The following is a 26,451-nucleotide window of genomic DNA, read 5'->3' as shown; positions in this document are numbered from 1 at the left end:
TGATACTGACTGCTGAGCCATGTATGTAATCCTATCCTGTGTGATACTGACTGCTGAGCCGTGTATCTAATCCTATCCTGTGTGATACTGACTGCTGAGCCGTGTATGTAATCCTATCCTGTGTGATACTGACTGCTGAGCTGCGTATCTAGTCCTATCCTGTGTGATACTGACTGCTGAGCTGCGTATCTAATCCTATCCTGTGTGATACTGTTTGTGTTGTCCAAAAACAATTGCAACTTTTCAAAACTTTTTACTACAGAAATCTTGAGAAAAACTTTGATGAATCTCCTCCTAAATTTACCATTTTGATTAATTCCGCTCACCGATGAATAGACGACCTCGTCAGATGCGCGGTGACATCACGGCTAATGACCTCTTATGGTGACATCACAGCTAATGACTTATTACGGTGATATCACAGCTAATGACCTCTTATGGTGACATCACAGCTAATGACTTATTACGGTGACATCACAGCTAATGACATCTTATTGTGACATCACAGCTAATGACCTCTTATGGTGACATCACAGCTAATGAACTCTTATGGTGACATAACATCAAATGACTTATTGCGGTGACATCACAGCTAATGACTTATTACGGTGACATCATAGCTAATGACCTCTTATGGTGACATCACAGCTAATGACCTCTTATGGTGACATCACGGCTAATGACCTCTTATGGTGACATCACAGCTAATGACCTCTTATAGTGACATCACAGCTAATGACCTCTAATGGTGACATCACAGCTAATGACCTCTTATGGTGACATCACATCTAATGACTTATTACGGTGACATCACAGCTAATGACTTATTACGGTGACATCACTGCTAATGACATTACGGTGACATCACAGCTAATGACCTCTTACTGTGATATCACAGCTAATGACCTCTCATGGTGACATCACAGCTAATGACCTCTCATGGTGACATCACAGCTAATGACCTCTTATGGTGACATCACAGCTAATGACCTCTTACTGTGATATTACATCTAATGACCTCTTACTGTGATATCACATATAATGACCTCTTATGGTGACATCACAGCTAATGACCTCTTACTGTGATATTACAGCTAATGACTTATTACGGTGACATCACAGCTAATGACTTATTATGGTGACATCACAGCTAATGACCTCTTATGGTGACATCACAGCTAATGACCTCTTATGGTGACATCACAGCTAATGACCTCTTATGGTGACATCACAGCTAATGACCTCTTACTGTGATATTACATCTAATGACCTCTTACTGTGATATCACATATAATGACCTCTTATGGTGACATCACAGCTAATGACCTCTTACTGTGATATTACAGCTAATGACTTATTACGGTGACATCACAGCTAATGACTTATTATGGTGACATCACAGCTAATGACCTCTTACTGTGGTATCCCATCTAATGACCTCTTATTGTGACATCACACCTAATGACCTCTTACGGTGACATCACAGCTAATGACCTCTTACTGTGATATTACAGCTAATTACTTCTTACTGTGATATTACAGCTAATGACCTCTTACGGTGACATCACAGCTAATGACCTCTTACTGTAATATTGCAGCTAATGACCTCTTATGGTGACATCACAGCTAATGACCTCTTACTGTGATATCACATCTAGTGACCTCTTATGGTGACATCACAGCTAATGACCTCTTACTGTGATATCACATCTAGTGACCTCTTATGGTGACATCACAGCTAATGACCTCTTATGGTGACATCACAGCTAATGACCTCTTACGGTGACATCACATCTAATGACCTCTTACTGTGATATCACATATAATGACCTCTTATGGTGACATCACATCTAATGACCTCTTATGGTGACATCACAGCTAATGACTTATTACGGTGATATCACAGCTAATGACCTCTTATGGTGACATCACAGCTAATGACTTATTACGGTGACATCACAGCTAATGACATCTTATTGTGACATCACAGCTAATGACCTCTTATGGTGACATCACAGCTAATGAACTCTTATGGTGACATAACATCAAATGACTTATTGCGGTGACATCACAGCTAATGACTTATTACGGTGACATCATAGCTAATGACCTCTTATGGTGACATCACAGCTAATGACCTCTTATGGTGACATCACGGCTAATGACCTCTTATGGTGACATCACAGCTAATGACCTCTTATAGTGACATCACAGCTAATGACCTCTAATGGTGACATCACAGCTAATGACCTCTTATGGTGACATCACATCTAATGACTTATTACGGTGACATCACAGCTAATGACTTATTACGGTGACATCACTGCTAATGACATTACGGTGACATCACAGCTAATGACCTCTTACTGTGATATCACAGCTAATGACCTCTCATGGTGACATCACAGCTAATGACCTCTCATGGTGACATCACAGCTAATGACCTCTTATGGTGACATCACAGCTAATGACCTCTTACTGTGATATTACATCTAATGACCTCTTACTGTGATATCACATATAATGACCTCTTATGGTGACATCACAGCTAATGACCTCTTACTGTGATATTACAGCTAATGACTTATTACGGTGACATCACAGCTAATGACTTATTATGGTGACATCACAGCTAATGACCTCTTATGGTGACATCACAGCTAATGACCTCTTATGGTGACATCACAGCTAATGACCTCTTATGGTGACATCACAGCTAATGACCTCTTACTGTGATATTACATCTAATGACCTCTTACTGTGATATCACATATAATGACCTCTTATGGTGACATCACAGCTAATGACCTCTTACTGTGATATTACAGCTAATGACTTATTACGGTGACATCACAGCTAATGACTTATTATGGTGACATCACAGCTAATGACCTCTTACTGTGGTATCCCATCTAATGACCTCTTATTGTGACATCACACCTAATGACCTCTTACGGTGACATCACAGCTAATGACCTCTTACTGTGATATTACAGCTAATTACTTCTTACTGTGATATTACAGCTAATGACCTCTTACGGTGACATCACAGCTAATGACCTCTTACTGTAATATTGCAGCTAATGACCTCTTATGGTGACATCACAGCTAATGACCTCTTACTGTGATATCACATCTAGTGACCTCTTATGGTGACATCACAGCTAATGACCTCTTACTGTGATATCACATCTAGTGACCTCTTATGGTGACATCACAGCTAATGACCTCTTATGGTGACATCACAGCTAATGACCTCTTACGGTGACATCACATCTAATGACCTCTTACTGTGATATCACATATAATGACCTCTTATGGTGACATCACATCTAATGACCTCTTATGGTGACATCACAGCTAATGACCTCTTACTGTGATATTACATCTAGTGACCTCTTATGGTGACATCACATCTCATGACCTCTTATGGTGACATCACAGCTAATGACTTCTTACGGTGACATCACATCTAATGACCTCTTACTGTGATATCACATATAATGACCTCTTATGGTGACATCACAGCTAATGACCTCTTACTGTAATATTACATCTAGTGACCTCTTATGGTGACATCACATCTAATGACCTCTTATGGTGACATCACAGCTAATGACCTCTTACTGTGATATTACATCTAGTGACCTCTTATGGTGACATCACATCTAATGACCTCTTATGGTGACATCACCGCTAATGACCTCTTACGGTGACATCACATCTAATGACCTCTTACTGTGATATCACATATAATGGCCTCTTATGGTGACATCACAGCTAATGACCTCTTACTGTGATATCACATCTAATTACCTCTTATGGTGACATCACGGCTAATGACCTCTTATGGTGACATCACAGCTAATGACCTCTTACCGTTACATCACATCTAATGACCTCTTTTGGTGACATCACATCTAATGACCTCTTACTGTAATATTACATCTAGTGACCTCTTATGGTGACATCACATCTAATGACCTCTTACTGTGATATCACATATAATGGCCTCTTATGGTGACATCACAGCTAATGACCTCTTACTGTGATATCACATCTAATTACCTCTTATGGTGACATCACGGCTAATGACCTCTTATGGTGACATCACAGCTAATGACCTCTTACTGTGATATCACATATAATGACCTCTTACGGTGACATCACAGCTAATGACCTCTTCCTGTGATATCACAACTAATGACCTCTCATGGTGACATCACATCTAATGACCTCTTATGGTGACATCACAGCTAATGACCCTTTACTGTGATATCACAGCTAATGACCTCTTACGGTGACATCACATCTAATTACCTCGTACTGTGATATCACAGCTAATGACCTCTTATGGGGACATCACATCTAATGACCTCTTACTGTGATATCACAGCTAATGACCTCTGATGGTGACATCACATCTAATGACCTCTTATGGTGACATCACAGCTAATGACCTCTTACAGTAATTTCACATCTAATGACCTATTATGGAATTTTTGTTGCGGGATGCTAGTGATGTCACCGCGACCTCTGAGCGACTTGTCTCTGACTCTGAATTAACAGCAAAATCACAGCTCTAAAATAGTTGCGGGGCTGAAAGTTGCAGACAAGTTGTGTACTTATGCAGCATTAAACCCGCAGCGGACAGATGTTACAGCATTTCAATAAATCCCATGTTCACTATGCGTCCACAGATGCCCGTGGAGACAGACATGTGATGCGTCTTTCCAGACCGCAGCATGTCAACTTCTCTTGCAGATACACTAGTCTCTGCAAGAGAAATGTCACCCATAGAATGAATTGAAAGCGGTGAATCCAGTGAACACATGCGGAATCACCTGCGTTGAATAGACGGCAGCGCTTTGGTTTCACATTTGGGTTTTTTGCCGCTGCGTCTTAGCGCAAAAAAAGCATGTGTTTTTTTTCTATACTTAACATTAAAAACGCATGCTTTTTTTGCATGCGTTTTGATGACGCATGCGTCTTTTCTATGCTTGCGTTTTGTTGTGAAAATGCAACCTGTAGTAATTTCTAGCTGCGTTTTTTTTGCGGCTAAAAACGTATTGCTATGTAAACGCATGCGTTTTTAAGCACATGCGTTTGCATGCGTTTTTAAACGCATGCGTTTCAATAGAAAAACACAAGAATACACACTGATAAGCCACCCCCAACCCTAACCCTAAAGAGATCCTAACCCTAACCCTAGGGATCCTAACCCTAACCCTAGGGATCCTAACCCTAACCCTTAAAAAACGTTGCGTTTCTTTACCACATGCAAAAACGCATGCGTCTAAAAAACGCAGCATTTGCACGCGTTTACATGCGTTTTTTGCACCACCTGCGTTTGTGTTAAAAACGCTGCGTTTTTTAATGCAAATGTGAAACTAGCTTCTAGACACAGCGAACATGTGCTACTTCCGGACTGTGGGCACCCGGATTTATGGGGGGAAAACGTGCTGAATAATTGACATGACTTCAAAATAATTGCAAGTTTTTGCGATTTTACACCAGTCCTGACCTGCACCGCTAGGGTGGGCAGAGTCTTGGTGGGACAGGATGAAGTCCCTAACATTTCTGGCGGATCCACAGTTGTATGGTGCAGCTCACTGTGTGAACATGCTCTGACTCTGCAGCCTCACCTCTCCATGGCTCGCAAACGCCAGAAGCCTGACAAACAAGATGGAAGAACTAGAAGCAGAAATATCTACAGGTAACTTTGACATAGTGGGAATAACCGAGACATGGTTAGATGAAAGCTATGACTGGGCAGTTAACTTACAGGGTTACAGTCTGTTTAGAAAGGATCGTAAAAATCGGAGAGGAGGAGGGGTTTGTCTCTATGTAAAGTCTTGTCTAAAGTCCACTTTAAGGGAGGATATTAGCGAAGGAAATGAGGATGTCGAGTCCATATGGGTCGAAATTCATGGAGGGAAAAATGGTAACAAAATTCTCATTGGGGTCTGTTACAAACCCCCAAATATAACAGAAAGCATGGAAAGTCTACTTCTAAAGCAGATAGATGAAGCTGCAACCCATAATGAGGTCCTGGTTATGGGGGACTTTAACTACCCGGATATTAACTGGGAAACAGAAACCTGTGAAACCCATAAAGGCAACAGGTTTCTGCTAATAACCAAGAAAAATTATCTTTCACAATTGGTGCAGAATCCAACCAGAGGAGCAGCACTTTTAGACCTAATACTATCTAATAGACCTGACAGAATAACAAATCTGCAGGTGGTCGGGCATCTAGGAAATAGTGACCACAATATTGTGCAGTTTCACCTGTCTTTCACTAGGGGGACTTGTCAGGGAGTCACAAAAACACTGAACTTTAGGAAGGCAAAGTTTGAACAGCTTAGAGATGCCCTTAATCTGGTAGACTGGGACAATATCCTCAGAAATGAGAATACAGATAATAAATGGGAAATGTTTAAGAACATCCTAAATAGGCAGTGTAAGCGGTTTATACCTTGTGGGAATAAAAGGACTAGAAATAGGAAAAACCCAATGTGGCTAAACAAAGAAGTAAGACAGGCAATTAACAGTAAAAAGAAAGCATTTGCACTACTAAAGCAGGATGGCACCATTGAAGCTCTAAAAAACTATAGGGAGAAAAATACTTTATCTAAAAAACTAATTAAAGCTGCCAAAAAGGAAACAGAGAAGCACATTGCTAAGGAGAGTAAAACTAATCCCAAACTGTTCTTCAACTATATCAATAGTAAAAGAATAAAAACTGAAAATGTAGGCCCCTTAAAAAATAGTGAGGAAACAATGGTTGTAGATGACGAGGAAAAAGCTAACATATTAAACACCTTCTTCTCCACGGTACTCACGGTGGAAAATGAAATGCTAGGTGAAATCCCAAGAAACAATGAAAACCCTATATTAAGGGTCACCAATCTAACCCAAGAAGAGGTGCGAAACCGGCTAAATAAGATTAAAATAGATAAATCTCCGGGTCCGGATGGCATACACCCACGAGTACTAAGAGAACTAAGTAATGTAATAGATAAACCATTATTTCTTATTTTTAGGGACTCTATAGCGACGGGGTCTGTTCCGCAGGATTGGCGCATAGCAAATGTGGTGCCAATATTCAAAAAGGGCTCTAAAAGTGAACCTGGAAATTATAGGCCAGTAAGTCTAACCTCTATTGTTGGTAAAATATTTGAAGGGTTTCTGAGGGATGTTATTCTGGATTATCTCAATGAGAATAACTGTTTAACTCCATATCAGCATGGGTTTATGAGAAATTGCTCCTGTCAAACCAATCTAATCAGTTTTTATGAAGAGGTAAGCTATAGGCTGGACCACGGTGAGTCATTGGACGTGGTATATCTCGATTTTTCCAAAGCGTTTGATACCGTGCCGCACAAGAGGTTGGTACACAAAATGAGAATGCTTGGTCTGGGGGAAAATGTGTGTAAATGGGTTAGTAACTGGCTTAGTGATAGAAAGCAGAGGGTGGTTATAAATGGTATAGTCTCTAACTGGGTCGCTGTGACCAGTGGGGTACCGCAGGGGTCGGTATTGGGACCTGTTCTCTTCAACATATTTATTAATGATCTGGTAGAAGGTTTACACAGTAAAATATCGATATTTGCAGATGATACAAAACTATGTAAAGCAGTTAATACAAGAGAAGATAGTATTCTGCTACAGATGGATCTGGATAAGTTGGAAACTTGGGCTGAAAGGTGGCAGATGAGGTTTAACAATGATAAATGTAAGGTTATACACATGGGAAGAGGGAATCAATATCACCATTACACACTGAATGGGAAACCACTGGGTAAATCTGACAGGGAGAAGGACTTGGGGATCCTAGTTAATGATAAACTTACCTGGAGCAGCCAGTGCCAGGCAGAAGCTGCCAAGGCAAACAGGATCATGGGGTGCATTAAAAGAGGTCTGGATACACATGATGAGAGCATTATACTGCCTCTGTACAAATCCCTAGTTAGACCGCACATGGAGTACTGTGTCCAGTTTTGGGCACCGGTGCTCAGGAAGGATATAATGGAACTAGAGAGAGTACAAAGGAGGGCAACAAAATTAATAAAGGGGATGGGAGAACTACAATACCCAGATAGATTAGCGAAATTAGGATTATTTAGTCTAGAAAAAAGACGACTGAGGGGCGATGTAATAACCATGTATAAGTATATAAGGGGACAATACAAATATCTCGCTGAGGATCTGTTTATACCAAGGAAGGTGACGGGCACAAGGGGGCATTCTTTGCGTCTGGAGGAGAGAAGGTTTTTCCACCAACATAGAAGAGGATTCTTTACTGTTAGGGCAGTGAGAATCTGGAATTGCTTGCCTGAGGAGGTGGTGATGGTGAACTCAGTCGAGGGGTTCAAGAGAGGCCTGGATGTCTTCCTGGAGCAGAACAATATTGTATCATACAATTATTAGGTTCTGTAGAAGGACGTAGATCTGGGTATTTATTTATTATGATGGAATATAGGCTGAACTGGATGGACAAATGTCTTTTTTCGGCCTTACTAACTATGTTACTATGTTACTATGTTACTATGTATGTGCCGAGGAGGCCTGGTCCTCCCAGCCTGGTATTAATTACAGCAATTTAGCTGGATCCCTCCCTGACTCATTACAGCCCAGGTCCCCGGAGAGGCCGGAGTCAGGGCACTGGCCGAGGTGAGGCCCAACATCACTGCTGGTGTCATTGTGAGCAGATCTGGGAATGTTTGTAGCTGTAGGAGAATCCGTGTATTTATTAATTATGTAGTGATGCTGCCGAGTGGTTATATACCTAACCCTAGTGTGTGTGGTGCTGTGTATCCAATCCTGCCATGTGTCACACTGACTGTTGAGCCGTGTATCTAATCCTATCCTGTGTGATACTGACTGCTGAGCCGTGTATCTAATCCTATCCTGTGTGATACTGACTGCTGAGCCGTGTATCTAATCCTATCCGGTGTGATAGTGACTGCTGAGCCGTGTATCTAATCCTATCCTGTGTGATACTGACTGCTGAGCCGTGTATCTAATCCTATCCTGTGTGATACTGACTGCTGAGCCGTGTATCTAATCCTATCCTGTGTGATACTGACTGCTGAGCCGTGTATCTAATCCTATCCGGTGTGATAGTGACTGCTGAGCCGTGTATCTAATCCTATCCTGTGTGATACTGACTGCTGAGCCGTGTATCTAATCCTATCCTGTGTGATACTGACTGCTGAGCCGTGTATCTAATCCTATCCTGTGTGATACTGACTGCTGAGCCGTGTATCTAATCCTATCCGGTGTGATAGTGACTGCTGAGCCGTGTATCTAATCCTATCCTGTGTGATACTGACTGCTGAGCCGTGTATCTAATCCTATCCTGTGTGATACTGACTGCTGAGCCGTGTATCTAATCCTATCCTGTGTGATACTGACTGCTGAGCCGTGTATCTAATCCAGTCCTGTGTGATACTGACTGCTGAGCCGTGTATCTAATCCTATCCGGTGTGATACTGACTGCTGAGCCGTGTATCTAGTCCTATCCTGTGTGATACTGTCTGCTGAGCCATGTATCTAATCCAGTCCTGTGTGATACTGACTGCTGAGCCGTGTATCTAATCCTATCCTACATAGTAACATAGTAACATAGTTAGTAAGGCCGAAAAAAGACATTTGTCCATCCAGTTCAGCCTATATTCCATCATAATAAATACCCAGATCTACGTCCTTCTACAGAACCTAATAATTGTATGATACAATATTGTTCTGCTCCAGGAAGACATCCAGGCCTCTCTTGAACCCCTCGACTGAGTTCGCCATCACCACCTCCTCAGGCAAGCAATTCCAGATTCTCACTGCCCTAACAGTAAAGAATCCTCTTCTATGTTGGTGGAAAAACCTTCTCTCCTCCAGACGCAAAGAATGCCCCCTTGTGCCCGTCACCTTCCTTGGTATAAACAGATCCTCAGCAAGATATTTGTATTGTCCCCTTATATACTTATACATGGTTATTAGATCGCCCCTCAGTCGTCTTTTTTCTAGACTAAATAATCCTAATTTCGCTAATCTATCTGGGTATTGTAGTTCTCCCATCCCCTTTATTAATTTTGTTGCCCTCTTTTGTACTCTCTCTAGTTCCATTATATCCTTCCTGAGCACCGGTGCCCAAAACTGGACACAGTACTCCATGTGCGGTCTAACTAGGGATTTGTACAGAGGCAGTATAATGCTCTCATCATGTGTATCCAGACCTCTTTTAATGCACCCCATGATCCTGTTTGCCTTGGCAGCTTCTGCCTGGCACTGGCTGCTCCAGGTAAGTTTATCATTAACTAGGATCCCCAAGTCCTTCTCCTTGTCAGATTTACCCAGTGGTTTCCCATTCAGTGTGTAATGGTGACATTGATTCCTTCTTCCCATGTGTATAACCTTACATTTATCATTGTTAAACCTCATCTGCCACCTTTCAGCCCAAGTTTCCAACTTATCCAGATCCATCTGTAGCAGAATACTATCTTCTCTTGTATTAACTGCTTTACATAGTTTTGTATCATCTGCAAATATCGATATTTTACTGTGTAAACCTTCTACCAGATCATTAATGAATATGTTGAAGAGAACAGGTCCCAATACTGACCCCTGCGGTACCCCACTGGTCACAGCGACCCAGTTAGAGACTATACCATTTATAACCACCCTCTGCTTTCTATCACTAAGCCAGTTACTAACCCATTTACACACATTTTCCCCCAGACCAAGCATTCTCATTTTGTGTACCAACCTCTTGTGCGGCACGGTATCAAACGCTTTGGAAAAATCGAGATATACCACGTCCAATGACTCACCGTGGTCCAGTCTATAGCTTACCTCTTCATAAAAACTGATTAGATTGGTTTGACAGGAGCGATTTCTCATAAACCCATGCTGATATGGAGTTAAACAGTTATTCTCATTGAGATAATCCAGAATAACATCCCTCAGAAACCCTTCAAATATTTTACCAACAATAGAGGTTAGACTTACTGGCCTATAATTTCCAGGTTCACTTTTAGAGCCCTTTTTGAATATTGGCACCACATTTGCTATGCGCCAATCCTGCGGAAGAGACCCTGTCGCTATAGAGTCACTAAAAATAAGAAATAATGGTTTATCTATTACATTACTTAGTTCTCTTAGTACTCGTGGGTGTATGCCATCCGGACCCGGAGATTTATCTATTTTAATCTTATTTAGCCGGTTTCGCACCTCTTCTTGGGTTAGATTGGTGACCCTTAATATAGGGTTTTCATTGTTTCTTGGGATTTCACCTAGCATTTCATTTTCCACCGTGAATACCGTGGAGAAGAAGGTGTTTAATATGTTAGCTTTTTCCTCGTCATCTACAACCATTCTTTCCTCACTATTTTTTAAGGGGCCTACATTTTCAGTTTTTATTCTTTTACTATTGATATAGTTGAAGAACAGTTTGGGATTAGTTTTACTCTCCTTAGCAATGTGCTTCTCTGTTTCCTTTTTGGCAGCTTTAATTAGTTTTTTAGATAAAGTATTTTTCTCCCTATAGTTTTTTAGAGCTTCAATGGTGCCATCCTGCTTTAGTAGTGCAAATGCTTTCTTTTTACTGTTAATTGCCTGTCTTACTTCTTTGTTTAGCCACATTGGGTTTTTCCTATTTCTAGTCCTTTTATTCCCACAAGGTATAAACCGCTTACACTGCCTATTTAGGATGTTCTTAAACATTTCCCATTTATTATCTGTATTCTCATTTCTGAGGATATTGTCCCAGTCTACCAGATTAAGGGCATCTCTAAGCTGGTCAAACTTTGCCTTCCTAAAGTTCAATGTTTTTGTGACTCCCTGACAAGTCCCCCTAGTGAAAGACAGGTGAAACTGCACAATATTGTGGTCACTATTTCCTAGATGCCCAACCACCTGCAGATTTGTTATTCTGTCAGGTCTATTAGATAGTATTAGGTCTAAAAGTGCTGCTCCTCTGGTTGGATTCTGCACCAATTGTGAAAGATAATTTTTCTTGGTTATTAGCAGAAACCTGTTGCCTTTATGGGTTTCACAGGTTTCTGTTTCCCAGTTAATATCCGGGTAGTTAAAGTCCCCCATAACCAGGACCTCATTATGGGTTGCAGCTTCATCTATCTGCTTTAGAAGTAGACTTTCCTGTGTGATACTGTCTGCTGAGCCGTGTATCTAATCCAGTCCTGTGTGATACTGACTGCTGAGCCGTGTATCTAATCCTATCCGGTGTGATACTGACTGCTGAGCCGTGTATCTAATCCTCTCGTGTGTGATACTGTCTGCTGAGCCGTGTATCTAATCCTATCCTGTGTGATACTGACTGCTGAGCCGTGTATCTAATCCTCTCCTGTGTGATGCTGTCTGCTGAGCCGTGTATCTAATCCTATCCTGTGTGATACTGACTGCTGAGCCGTGTATCTAATCCTATCCGGTGTGATACTGACTGCTGAGCCGTGTATCTAATCCTATCCGGTGTGATACTGACTGCTGAGCCGTGTATCTAATCCTATCCGGTGTGATACTGACTGCTGAGCCGTGTATCTAATCCTATCCGGTGTGATACTGACTGCTGAGCTGTGTATCTAACCCTATCCGGTGTGATACTGACTGCTGAGCCGTGTATCTAATCCTATCCTGTGTGATACTGACTGCTGAGCTGCGTATCTAGTCCTATCCTGTGTGATACTGACTGCTGAGCCGTGTATCTAATCCTATCCTGTGTGATACTGACTACTGAGCCGTGTATCTAATCCTATGCGGTGTGATACTGACTGCTGAGCCGTGTATCTAATCCTATCCGGTGTGATACTGACTGCTGAGCCGTGTATCTAATCCTATCCGGTGTGATACTGACTGCTGAGCTGTGTATCTAACCCTATCCGGTGTGATACTGACTGCTGAGCCGTGTATCTAATCCTATCCTGTGTGATACTGACTGCTGAGCTGCGTATCTAGTCCTATCCTGTGTGATACTGACTGCTGAGCCGTGTATCTAATCCTATCCTGTGTGATACTGACTACTGAGCCGTGTATCTAATCCTATCCTGTGTGATACTGACTGCTGAGCCATGTATGTAATCCTATCCTGTGTGATACTGTTTGTGTTGTCCAAAAACAATTGCAACTTTTCAAAACTTTTTACTACAGAAATCTTGAGAAAAACTTTGATGAATCTCCCCCTAAATTTACCATTTTGATTAATTCCGCTCACCGATGAATAGACGACCTCGTCAGATGCGCGGTGACATCACGGCTAATGACCTCTTATGGTGACATCACAGCTAATGACCTCTTATGGTGACATCACAGCTAATGACTTATTACGGTGACATCACAGCTAATGACCTCTTATTGTGACATCACAGCTAATGACCTCTTATGGTGACATAACATCTTATGACTTATTATGGTGACATCACAGCTAATGACCTCTTATGGTGACATCACAGCTAATGACCTCTCATGGTGACATCACAGCTAATGACCTCTTATGGTGACATCATAGCTAATGACCTCTTATGGTGACATCACAGCTAATGACCTCTTATGGTGACATCACAGCTAATGACCTCTTATGGTGACATCACAGCTAATGACCTCTTATGGTGACATCACAGCTAATGACCTCTTATGGTGACATCACAGCTAATGACCTCTTATGGTGACATCACGGCTAATGACCTCTTACTGTGATATCACAGCTAATGACCTCTCATGGTGACATCACAGCTAATGACCTCTTATGGTGACATCATAGCTAATGACCTCTTATGGTGACATCACAGCTAATGACCTCTTATGGTGACATCACAGCTAATGACCTCTTATGGGGACATCACATCTAATGACCTCTTACTGTGATATCACAGCTAATGACCTCTGATGGTGACATCACATCTAATGACCTCTTATGGTGACATCACAGCTAATAACCCCTTACTGTGACATCACATCTAATAACCTCTTATAGTGACATCACAGCTAATGACCTCTGATGGTGACATCACATCTAATGACCTCTTATGGTGACATCACAGCTAATGACCTCTTACAGTAATTTCACATCTAATGACCTATTATGGAATTTTTGTTGCGGGATGCTAGTGACGTCACCGCGACCTCTGAGCGACTTGTCTCTGACTCTGAATTAACAGCAAAATCACAGCTCTAAAATAGTTGCGGGGCTGAAAGTTGCAGACAAGTTGTGTACTTATGCAGCATTAAACCCGCAGCGGACAGATGTTACAGCATTTCAATAAATCCCATGTTCACGGATGCCCGTGGAGACAGACATGTGATGCGTCTTTCCAGACCGCAGCATGTCAACTTCTCTTGCAGAGACACTAGTCTCTGCAAGAGAAATGTCACCCATAGAATGAATTGAAAGCGGTGAATCCAGTGAACACATGCGGAATCACCTGCGTTGAATAGACGGCAGCGCTTTGGTTTCACATTTGGGTTTTTTGCCGCTGCGTCTTAGCGCAAAAAAAACATGTGTTTTTTTTTCTATACTTAACATTAAAAACGCATGCTTTTTTTGCATGCGTTTTGATGACGCATGCGTCTTTTCTATGCTTGCGTTTTGTTGTGGAAATGCAACCTGTAGTAATTTCTAGCTGCGTTTTTTTTTGCAGCTAAAAGCGTATTGCTATGTAAACGCATGCGTTTTTAAGCACATGCGTTTGCATGCGTTTTTAAACGCATGCGTTTCAATAGAAAAACACAAGAATACACACTGATAAGCCACCCCCAACCCTAACCCTAAAGAGATCCTAACCCTAGGGATCCTAACCCTAACCCTTAAAATCGTTGCGTTTCTTTACCACATGCAAAAACGCATGCGTCTAAAAAACGCAGCATTTGCACGCATTTACATGCGTTTTTGCACCACCTGCGTTTGTGTTAAAAACGCTGCGTTTTTTAATGCAAATGTGAAACTAGCTTCTAGACACAGCGAACATGTGCTACTTCCGGACTGTGGGCACCCGGATTTATGGGGGGAAAACGTGCTGAATAATTGACATGACTTCAAAATAATTGCAAGTTTTTGCGATTTTACACCAGTCCTGACCTGCACCGCTAGGGTGGGCAGAGTCTTGGTGGGACAGGATGAAGTCCCTAACATTTCTGGCGGATCCACAGTTGTATGGTGCAGCTCACTGTGTGAACATGCTCTGACTCTGCAGCCTCACCTCTCCATGTGCCGAGGAGGCCTGGTCCTCCCAGCCTGGTATTAATTACAGCAATTTAGCTGGATCCCTCCCTGACTCATTACAGCCCAGGTCCCCGGAGAGGCCGGAGTCAGGGCACTGGCCGAGGTGAGGCCCAACATCACTGCTGGTGTCATTGTGAGCAGATCTGGGAATGTTTGTAGCTGTAGGAGAATCCGTGTATTTATTAATTATGTAGTGATGCTGCCGAGTGGTTATATACCTAACCCTAGTGTGTGTGGTGCTGTGTATCCAATCCTGCCATGTGTCACACTGACTGTTGAGCCGTGTATCTAATCCTATCCTGTGTGATACTGACTGCTGAGCCGTGTATCTAATCCTATCCTGTGTGATACTGACTGCTGAGCCGTGTATCTAATCCTATCCGGTGTGATAGTGACTGCTGAGCCGTGTATCTAATCCTATCCTGTGTGATACTGACTGCTGAGCCGTGTATCTAATCCTATCCTGTGTGATACTGACTGCTGAGCCGTGTATCTAATCCTATCCTGTGTGATACTGACTGCTGAGCCGTGTATCTAATCCTATCCGGTGTGATACTGACTGCTGAGCCGTGTATCTAATCCTATCCGGTGTGATACTGACTGCTGAGCTGTGTATCTAACCCTATCCGGTGTGATACTGACTGCTGAGCCGTGTATCTAATCCTATCCTGTGTGATACTGACTGCTGAGCTGCGTATCTAGTCCTATCCTGTGTGATACTGACTGCTGAGCCGTGTATCTAATCCTATCCTGTGTGATACTGACTACTGAGCCGTGTATCTAATCCTATGCGGTGTGATACTGACTGCTGAGCCGTGTATCTAATCCTATCCGGTGTGATACTGACTGCTGAGCCGTGTATCTAATCCTATCCGGTGTGATACTGACTGCTGAGCTGTGTATCTAACCCTATCCGGTGTGATACTGACTGCTGAGCCGTGTATCTAATCCTATCCTGTGTGATACTGACTGCTGAGCTGCGTATCTAGTCCTATCCTGTGTGATACTGACTGCTGAGCCGTGTATCTAATCCTATCCTGTGTGATACTGACTACTGAGCCGTGTATCTAATCCTATCCTGTGTGATACTGACTGCTGAGCCATGTATGTAATCCTATCCTGTGTGATACTGTTTGTGTTGTCCAAAAACAATTGCAACTTTTCAAAACTTTTTACTACAGAAATCTTGAGAAAAACTTTGATGAATCTCCCCCTAAATTTACCATTTTGATTAATTCCGCTCACCGATGAATAGACGACCTCGTCAGATGCGCGGTGACATCACGGCTAATGACCTCTTATGGTGACATCACAGCTAATGACCTCTTATGGTGACATCACAGCTAATGACTTATTACGGTGACATCACAGCTAATGACCTCTTATTGTGACATCACAGCTAATGACCTCTTATGGTGACATAACATCTTATGACTTATTATGGTGACATCACAGCTAATGACCTCTTATGGTGACATCACAGCTAATGACCTCTCATGGTGACATCACAGCTAATGACCTCTTATGGTGACATCATAGCTAATGACCTCTTATGGTGACATCACAGCTAATGACCTCTTATGGTGACATCACAGCTAATGACCTCTTATGGTGACATCACAGCTAATGACCTCTTATGGTGACATCACAGCTAATGACCTCTTATGGTGACATCACAGCTAATGACCTCTTATGGTGACATCACGGCTAATGACCTCTTACTGTGATATCACAGCTAATGACCTCTCATGGTGACATCACAGCTAATGACCTCTTATGGTGACATCATAGCTAATGACCTCTTATGGTGACATCACAGCTAATGACCTCTTATGGTGACATCACAGCTAATGACCTCTTATGGGGACATCACATCTAATGACCTCTTACTGTGATATCACAGCTAATGACCTCTGATGGTGACATCACATCTAATGACCTCTTATGGTGACATCACAGCTAATAACCCCTTACTGTGACATCACATCTAATAACCTCTTATAGTGACATCACAGCTAATGACCTCTGATGGTGACATCACATCTAATGACCTCTTATGGTGACATCACAGCTAATGACCTCTTACAGTAATTTCACATCTAATGACCTATTATGGAATTTTTGTTGCGGGATGCTAGTGACGTCACCGCGACCTCTGAGCGACTTGTCTCTGACTCTGAATTAACAGCAAAATCACAGCTCTAAAATAGTTGCGGGGCTGAAAGTTGCAGACAAGTTGTGTACTTATGCAGCATTAAACCCGCAGCGGACAGATGTTACAGCATTTCAATAAATCCCATGTTCACGGATGCCCGTGGAGACAGACATGTGATGCGTCTTTCCAGACCGCAGCATGTTAACTTCTCTTGCAGAGACACTAGTCTCTGCAAGAGAAATGTCACCCATAGAATGAATTGAAAGCGGTGAATCCAGTGAACACATGCGGAATCACCTGCGTTGAATAGACGGCAGCGCTTTGGTTTCACATTTGGGTTTTTTGCCGCTGCGTCTTAGCGCAAAAAAAACATGTGTTTTTTTTTCTATACTTAACATTAAAAACGCATGCTTTTTTTGCATGCGTTTTGATGACGCATGCGTCTTTTCTATGCTTGCGTTTTGTTGTGGAAATGCAACCTGTAGTAATTTCTAGCTGCGTTTTTTTTTGCAGCTAAAAGCGTATTGCTATGTAAACGCATGCGTTTTTAAGCACATGCGTTTGCATGCGTTTTTAAACGCATGCGTTTCAATAGAAAAACACAAGAATACACACTGATAAGCCACCCCCAACCCTAACCCTAAAGAGATCCTAACCCTAGGGATCCTAACCCTAACCCTTAAAATCGTTGCGTTTCTTTACCACATGCAAAAACGCATGCGTCTAAAAAACGCAGCATTTGCACGCATTTACATGCGTTTTTGCACCACCTGCGTTTGTGTTAAAAACGCTGCGTTTTTTAATGCAAATGTGAAACTAGCTTCTAGACACAGCGAACATGTGCTACTTCCGGACTGTGGGCACCCGGATTTATGGGGGGAAAACGTGCTGAATAATTGACATGACTTCAAAATAATTGCAAGTTTTTGCGATTTTACACCAGTCCTGACCTGCACCGCTAGGGTGGGCAGAGTCTTGGTGGGACAGGATGAAGTCCCTAACATTTCTGGCGGATCCACAGTTGTATGGTGCAGCTCACTGTGTGAACATGCTCTGACTCTGCAGCCTCACCTCTCCATGTGCCGAGGAGGCCTGGTCCTCCCAGCCTGGTATTAATTACAGCAATTTAGCTGGATCCCTCCCTGACTCATTACAGCCCAGGTCCCCGGAGAGGCCGGAGTCAGGGCACTGGCCGAGGTGAGGCCCAACATCACTGCTGGTGTCATTGTGAGCAGATCTGGGAATGTTTGTAGCTGTAGGAGAATCCGTGTATTTATTAATTATGTAGTGATGCTGCCGAGTGGTTATATACCTAACCCTAGTGTGTGTGGTGCTGTGTATCCAATCCTGCCATGTGTCACACTGACTGTTGAGCCGTGTATCTAATCCTATCCTGTGTGATACTGACTGCTGAGCCGTGTATCTAATCCTATCCTGTGTGATACTGACTGCTGAGCCGTGTATCTAATCCTATCCGGTGTGATAGTGACTGCTGAGCCGTGTATCTAATCCTATCCTGTGTGATACTGACTGCTGAGCCGTGTATCTAATCCTATCCTGTGTGATACTGACTGCTGAGCCGTGTATCTAATCCTATCCTGTGTGATACTGACTGCTGAGCCGTGTATCTAATCCTATCCGGTGTGATACTGACTGCTGAGCCGTGTATCTAATCCTATCCGGTGTGATACTGACTGCTGAGCTGTGTATCTAACCCTATCCGGTGTGATACTGACTGCTGAGCCGTGTATCTAATCCTATCCTGTGTGATACTGACTGCTGAGCTGCGTATCTAGTCCTATCCTGTGTGATACTGACTGCTGAGCCGTGTATCTAATCCTATCCTGTGTGATACTGACTACTGAGCCGTGTATCTAATCCTATGCGGTGTGATACTGACTGCTGAGCCGTGTATCTAATCCTATCCGGTGTGATACTGACTGCTGAGCCGTGTATCTAATCCTATCCGGTGTGATACTGACTGCTGAGCTGTGTATCTAACCCTATCCGGTGTGATACTGACTGCTGAGCCGTGTATCTAATCCTATCCTGTGTGATACTGACTGCTGAGCTGCGTATCTAGTCCTATCCTGTGTGATACTGACTGCTGAGCCGTGTATCTAATCCTATCCTGTGTGATACTGACTACTGAGCCGTGTATCTAATCCTATCCTGTGTGATACTGACTGCTGAGCCATGTATGTAATCCTATCCTGTGTGATACTGTTTGTGTTGTCCAAAAACAATTGCAACTTTTCAAAACTTTTTACTACAGAAATCTTGAGAAAAACTTTGATGAATCTCCCCCTAAATTTACCATTTTGATTAATTCCGCTCACCGATGAATAGACGACCTCGTCAGATGCGCGGTGACATCACGGCTAATGACCTCTTATGGTGACATCACAGCTAATGACCTCTTATGGTGACATCACAGCTAATGACTTATTACGGTGACATCACAGCTAATGACCTCTTATTGTGACATCACAGCTAATGACCTCTTATGGTGACATAACATCTTATGACTTATTATGGTGACATCACAGCTAATGACCTCTTATGGTGACATCACAGCTAATGACCTCTCATGGTGACATCACAGCTAATGACCTCTTATGGTGACATCATAGCTAATGACCTCTTATGGTGACATCACAGCTAATGACCTCTTATGGTGACATCACAGCTAATGACCTCTTATGGTGACATCACAGCTAATGACCTCTTATGGTGACATCACAGCTAATGACCTCTTATGGTGACATCACAGCTAATGACCTCTTATGGGGACATCACATCTAATGACCTCTTACTGTGATATCACAGCTAATGACCTCTGATGGTGACATCACATCTAATGACCTCTTATGGTGACATCACAGCTAATAACCCCTTACTGTGACATCACATCTAATAACCTCTTATAGTGACATCACAGCTAATGACCTCTGATGGTGACATCACATCTAATGACCTCTTATGGTGACATCACAGCTAATGACCTCTTACAGTAATTTCACATCTAATGACCTATTATGGAATTTTTGTTGCGGGATGCTAGTGACGTCACCGCGACCTCTGAGCGACTTGTCTCTGACTCTGAATTAACAGCAAAATCACAGCTCTAAAATAGTTGCGGGGCTGAAAGTTGCAGACAAGTTGTGTACTTATGCAGCATTAAACCCGCAGCGGACAGATGTTACAGCATTTCAATAAATCCCATGTTCACGGATGCCCGTGGAGACAGACATGTGATGCGTCTTTCCAGACCGCAGCATGTCAACTTCTCTTGCAGAGACACTAGTCTCTGCAAGAGAAATGTCACCCATAGAATGAATTGAAAGCGGTGAATCCAGTGAACACATGCGGAATCACCTGCGTTGAATAGACGGCAGCGCTTTGGTTTCACATTTGGGTTTTTTGCCGCTGCGTCTTAGCGCAAAAAAAACATGTGTTTTTTTTTCTATACTTAACATTAAAAACGCATGCTTTTTTTGCATGCGTTTTGATGACGCATGCGTCTTTTCTATGCTTGCGTTTTGTTGTGGAAATGCAACCTGTAGTAATTTCTAGCTGCGTTTTTTTTTGCAGCTAAAAGCGTATTGCTATGTAAACGCATGCGTTTTTAAGCACATGCGTTTGCATGCGTTTTTAAACGCATGCGTTTCAATAGAAAAACACAAGAATACACACTGATAAGCCACCCCCAACCCTAACCCTAAAGAGATCCTAACCCTAGGGATCCTAACCCTAACCCTTAAAATCGTTGCGTTTCTTTACCACATGCAAAAACGCATGCGTCTAAAAAACGCAGCATTTGCACGCATTTACATGCGTTTTTGCACCACCTGCGTTTGTGTTAAAAACGCTGCGTTTTTTAATGCAAATGTGAAACTAGCTTCTAGACACAGCGAACATGTGCTACTTCCGGACTGTGGGCACCCGGATTTATGGGGGGAAAACGTGCTGAATAATTGACATGACTTCAAAATAATTGCAAGTTTTTGCGATTTTACACCAGTCCTGACCTGCACCGCTAGGGTGGGCAGAGTCTTGGTGGGACAGGATGAAGTCCCTAACATTTCTGGCGGATCCACAGTTGTATGGTGCAGCTCACTGTGTGAACATGCTCTGACTCTGCAGCCTCACCTCTCCATGTGCCGAGGAGGCCTGGTCCTCCCAGCCTGGTATTAATTACAGCAATTTAGCTGGATCCCTCCCTGACTCATTACAGCCCAGGTCCCCGGAGAGGCCGGAGTCAGGGCACTGGCCGAGGTGAGGCCCAACATCACTGCTGGTGTCATTGTGAGCAGATCTGGGAATGTTTGTAGCTGTAGGAGAATCCGTGTATTTATTAATTATGTAGTGATGCTGCCGAGTGGTTATATACCTAACCCTAGTGTGTGTGGTGCTGTGTATCCAATCCTGCCATGTGTCACACTGACTGTTGAGCCGTGTATCTAATCCTATCCTGTGTGATGCTGACTGCTGAGCCGTGTATCTAATCCTATCCTGTGTCACACTGACTGTTGAGCCGTGTATCTAATCCTATCCTGTGTGATACTGACTGCTGAGCCGTGTATCTAATCCTATCCTGTGTGAACCTGAATGCTGAGCCGTGTATCTAATCCTCTCCTGTGTGATACTGACTGCTGAGCTGTGTATCTAATCCTATCCTGTGTGAACCTGAATGCTGAGCCGTGTATCTAATCCTATCCTGTGTGATACTGTCTGCTGAGCCAAGTATCTAATCCTACCCTGTGTGATACTGACTCCTGACCCATGTATCTAATCCTACCCTGTGTGATACTGACTGCTGAGCCATGTATCTAATCCTATCCCGTGATACTGTCTGCTGAGCCGTGTATCTAATCCTACCCTGTGTGATACTGACTGCTGAGCCATGTATCTAATCCTACCCTGTGTGATACTGACTGCTGAGCCATGTATCTAATCCTACCCTGTGTGATACTGACTGCTGAGCCATGTATCTAATCCTACCCTGTGTGATACTGACTGCTGACCCATGTATCTAATCCTACCCTGTGTGATACTGACTGCTGAGCCATGTATCTAATCCTATCCCGTGATACTGTCTGCTGAGCTGTGTATCTAATTCTGACATGCATGATGCTGGTTGCTGAACCGTGTATCTAATCTTAATGTGCATGCGTGGTGCTCTCCCTGAGCCGTGTACCTAATCCTAGCATGTTTTTTTTTTTTTACGCTGGCTGCTGAGCAGTGTACCTAATCTTAGGGAACGTGATGCTGGCTGCTGGGCCTGGTCATATCACTGAATTACAAGCTCTTGCAGATGTTCTTTGTCACCAAATAAACATGCACAGTATATACAGTTGCTTGCAAAAGTATTCACCCCCCTGGTGTTTTCCATCAGTTCATGCCGACAGCTCTGAACATTTGGTTTTCTTTTTATTGTGAAGCAAACAACAAATAGGAGAAAATAACTGAAAACTTAAGTTTGCATAACTATTCACCCCCCTGAAGTCAGTACTTTGTAGAGCCTCCTTTTGAGGGAATTCCAGCTGCGGGTCACTTTGGATGAGTGTCTATGAGCTTTCCACATCTGGGATTTTTGCCCGTTCCTCAAGGTAAAACTGCTCCGGCTCCTTCAGGTGAGATGTTTCCTCTGGTGAGCAGCGATCTTCACGTCCGACCACAGATTCTCCATTTGTTTAAGGTCAGGGCTGTGACTCGGCCGCTCCAAAACACTGAAGGGAACTGCTTGCGCCAGGAATTTATAAGCGATTCCTCACAAAGGGGTGAATACATATGCACATGCCAATTTTTAGTTATTTGATCCCATAAATTTAATTTATGCCTATATTTTTCTCACTTCACTTCTCCTGATGCATCATACGCAAATTACGTTACAAAAATATTTACGCACAGGCTGTAATGTAACAAAATGGGTCAAAAGCCAAGGGGGGGTGAATACTTTTACAAGTCACTGTACCTCCAAGATAACATGTCTGAGGTTTAGGGGTCATGGAGTGTTGGGACATTGGCAGTGGTTGGCGTTGATGGATGTAGCGGTCAGGAGAGTGACGCTGCCCCACAATGCCGTGCTCTACCAGGTACAGTAGAGACCAGAGGGTGAACCTGTCTGTAGCAGTGAGAACACAGGGGTGTAGCTGCGCCCCCTGCACGTTATTTACCCTGTCCTCCTCTTGCAGTTTCGAGGCTCGGAGAGCGCTGTGAAGCCTTGTCCCCGCAGGTGCCGCTAATAGGATACACCCGGACTGTAAGTACGACCATGTCCATTTTGCACAGAAAATTCCTTTAATCCGGCATTAAGGGACACAACGATGCTGGATTATCAGATTAAGGTGGCAGTCACACGAGCGTATAACCCGGCTCCTCCACAACTGTGCTGCGAATCTCTCATGGTTGGACCCCGGCCTTATATATAGACCTTCCATGGTAACTTCTGCCTCGCCTTCTTGTCAGGTGAGAGTACAGATTATTTTTCAGTTCTTTGCCGGACAATCAGATTTCATAAAATGCCGGATTATTGGAATTTTGCCGACTTTATAATGAATCGTTGCATGCTATGATGAGTGACCTCTGTCGTTGCCGGTCTGTGCTGCCCCACTCAGTTCAGTAAATTCCGGTGTTGCGGAATGGAGAAGTCCATTAAAAGATTTTGTGATAAACGTAGAAAATGTGATTATCGAACCCTGTAATGCGACCTACATGGGGCATCTAAGGCCGGGAATGACGGAGAAACATGAGCTGCGATCTCTTTATACGTGCGTGCAGCGGGATATGTGGCGTACAGGCCTTCAGCGGGGAGACTTACAGATTTCTGGGATATGTGGGGTAGAGGTGCTCAGCGGGGAGACAGGTCTGTTGGAAAAGATTCAGTAAAATCCCTGGTGTTTGTAGACAGAAGAGTCCAGTGGGCGGTCCTAATCAATGATGGGACCGCCCACTGGACTCATAGGCATTCAAACTCAAGAGATATCAATAAAATTTATTGGGATTTTCACACAAACAAACCTTCATTTTGGTCGCTAGATCTTGGAATAATAATAATTTCCACAATTGGATGTGTTTACATAAAATGTTCCTGTGCTGAGATAATCTTATCCATGTGCCCCCTGTGTATTGTGTAATGGTTGACTGTGCAGGAACATGGTCTGGTCACACCACAGCTCCTGGGCAGGGGAGGAAGCAAAAGAGTATGCAGGCAGGACAGAACAGGATCACAGCTCCTGTACGTTTCAACTCTGTACAGGATGAATGGATCAGTGATCCCTAATTTACCGATCAATGTTGGTCGTAGCGCTCAGACCCTGACTGATCAAAAAATAATTTGTTATAATGTTATCAATGAGCAATGTGCATAACCTGGGGGTCGCGATGCTATTCTGAGCGCCTCCAACCATCTTGTCTGTGACTTCCGACATTTATTTTCCTTATGTCAGTGAGCCGCTGTAGTGCAGAGCAAGGATGGATGGAAAGCAGCTGTGCTTCTCTATGGGCTCTCTGTAACCCCCCAAATAGTGGCAGAATGGGGGTCCCCTGACCCCAGTGTTGGACTCCAGAAAGGAGTAGATGTTGTGGAAGGGTGGCTGTACATGAATGAGTCCTTCTATGTAGTTTGATGGAAGTGAAGGGAAGAGGATTTGAAGCTGCCATCAAAGGCAGGGAGGCTTGGAGGGGGCGAGCCGGGAGGCTTGGAGGGGGCGAGCCGGGAGGCTTGAATGGGGCGGGCCGGGAGGCTTGGAGGGGGCGGGCCGGGAGGCTTGGAGGGGGCGGGCCGGGAGGCTTGGAGGGGGCGGGCCGGGAGGCTTGGAGGGGGCGGGCCGGGGGCAGGCGAGGAGGCCTGGAGGTGGGCAGGAGGCTTGGAGGGGGCGGGCCGGGGGCAGGCGAGGAGGCCTGGAGGTGGGCAGGAGGCTTGGAGGGGATGGGTGGGGAGGCCTGGAGGTGGGCGGGTTGGGAGGCATGGAGGGGATGGGCGGGGATGCCTGGAGGCGGGCGGGGAGGCCTGGAGGGGATGGGTCGGGAGGCTTGGAGGGGATGGGCCGGGAGGCCTGGAGGTAGGCCGGGAGGCTTGGAGGGGATGGGCTTGGAGGTGGGCGGGCCAGGAGGCTTGGAGGGGCGGGCCGGGAGGCTTGGAGGGGGCGGGCCGGGGGCAGGTGAGGAGGCCTGGAGGTGGGCAGGAGGCTTGGAGGGGATGGGTAGGGATGCCTGGAGGCGGGCGGGGAGGCCTGGAGGTGGGCAGGTCGGGAGGCTTGGAGGGGATGGGCGGGGATGCCTGGAGGCGGGCGGGGAGGCCTGGAGGGGATGGGTCGGGAGGCTTGGAGGGGATGGGCCGGGAGGCCTGGAGGTAGGCCGGGAGGCTTGGAGGTGGGCAGGCCGGGAGGCTTGGAGGGGATGGGCTTGGAGGTGGGCGGGCGGGCCAGGAGGCTTGGAGGGGCGGGCCGGGAGGCTTGGAGGGGGCGGGCCGGGGGCTTGGAGGGGGCAGGCCGGGGGCAGGTGAGGAGGCCTGGAGGTGGGCAGGAGGCTTGGAGGGGATGGGTAGGGATGCCTGGAGGCGGGCGGGGAGGCCTGGAGGTGGGCAGGTCGGGAGGCTTGGAGGGGATGGGCCGGGAGGCCTGGAGGGGATGGGTCGGGAGGCTTGGAGGGGATGGGCCTGGAGGCAGGCCGGGAGGCTTGGAGGTGGGCAGGCCGGGAGGCTTGGAGGGGATGGGCTTGGAGGTGGGCGGGCCAGGAGGCTTGGAGGTGGGCGGGCCGGGAGGCTTGGAGGTGGGCGGGCCGGGAGGCTTGGGGGTGGGCGGGCCGGGAGGCTTGGGGGTGGGCGGGCCAGGGGCCTGGGGTGGGCGGGCCGGGAGGCCTGGAGGGGGTTTCTTGCTCTCCACTGATTACAGGCATGTGGAATGATCTGTCTTTACACCTTGCGTTATGTTTATGATCAGAGAAGTCTCCGGAGCTGCTATTTGTTACCATCTTTTCAGTTCGCCATTAAAAGGTGTCAGCCTCTGAGGACGCTCAAATTGTAATATTTTCTCCCATTGATGACTCCGCTTGTGTGCAGGGT

At 44.7% G+C, this 26,451-nt stretch overlaps 1 protein-coding gene across 2 annotated transcripts in view; it reads left to right on the top strand.

Moving 5' to 3' along the window:
• KDM6B (lysine demethylase 6B) overlaps positions 1–26,451 on the top strand; it is a 120,476-nt gene that overhangs the window by 26,215 nt on the left and 67,810 nt on the right. The window contains exon 2 of one of the 2 annotated variants that reach the window (XM_069767421.1): positions 23,582–23,649. The gene's annotated coding sequence lies outside the window, so the exon portion shown is untranslated. Of the gene's footprint in view, positions 1–23,581; positions 23,650–26,451 lie in introns of those variants that run through there. The other variant, XM_069767424.1, reaches the window with a different exon arrangement.

Source organism: Ranitomeya imitator, chromosome 4 (assembly GCF_032444005.1).
Source record: "Ranitomeya imitator isolate aRanImi1 chromosome 4, aRanImi1.pri, whole genome shotgun sequence".
NCBI classification, from domain to species: domain Eukaryota; kingdom Metazoa; phylum Chordata; class Amphibia; order Anura; family Dendrobatidae; genus Ranitomeya; species Ranitomeya imitator.
The sequence above is the reverse complement of the archived record's forward strand: the minus strand, read 5'-3'. Positions and strand labels throughout refer to the sequence as shown.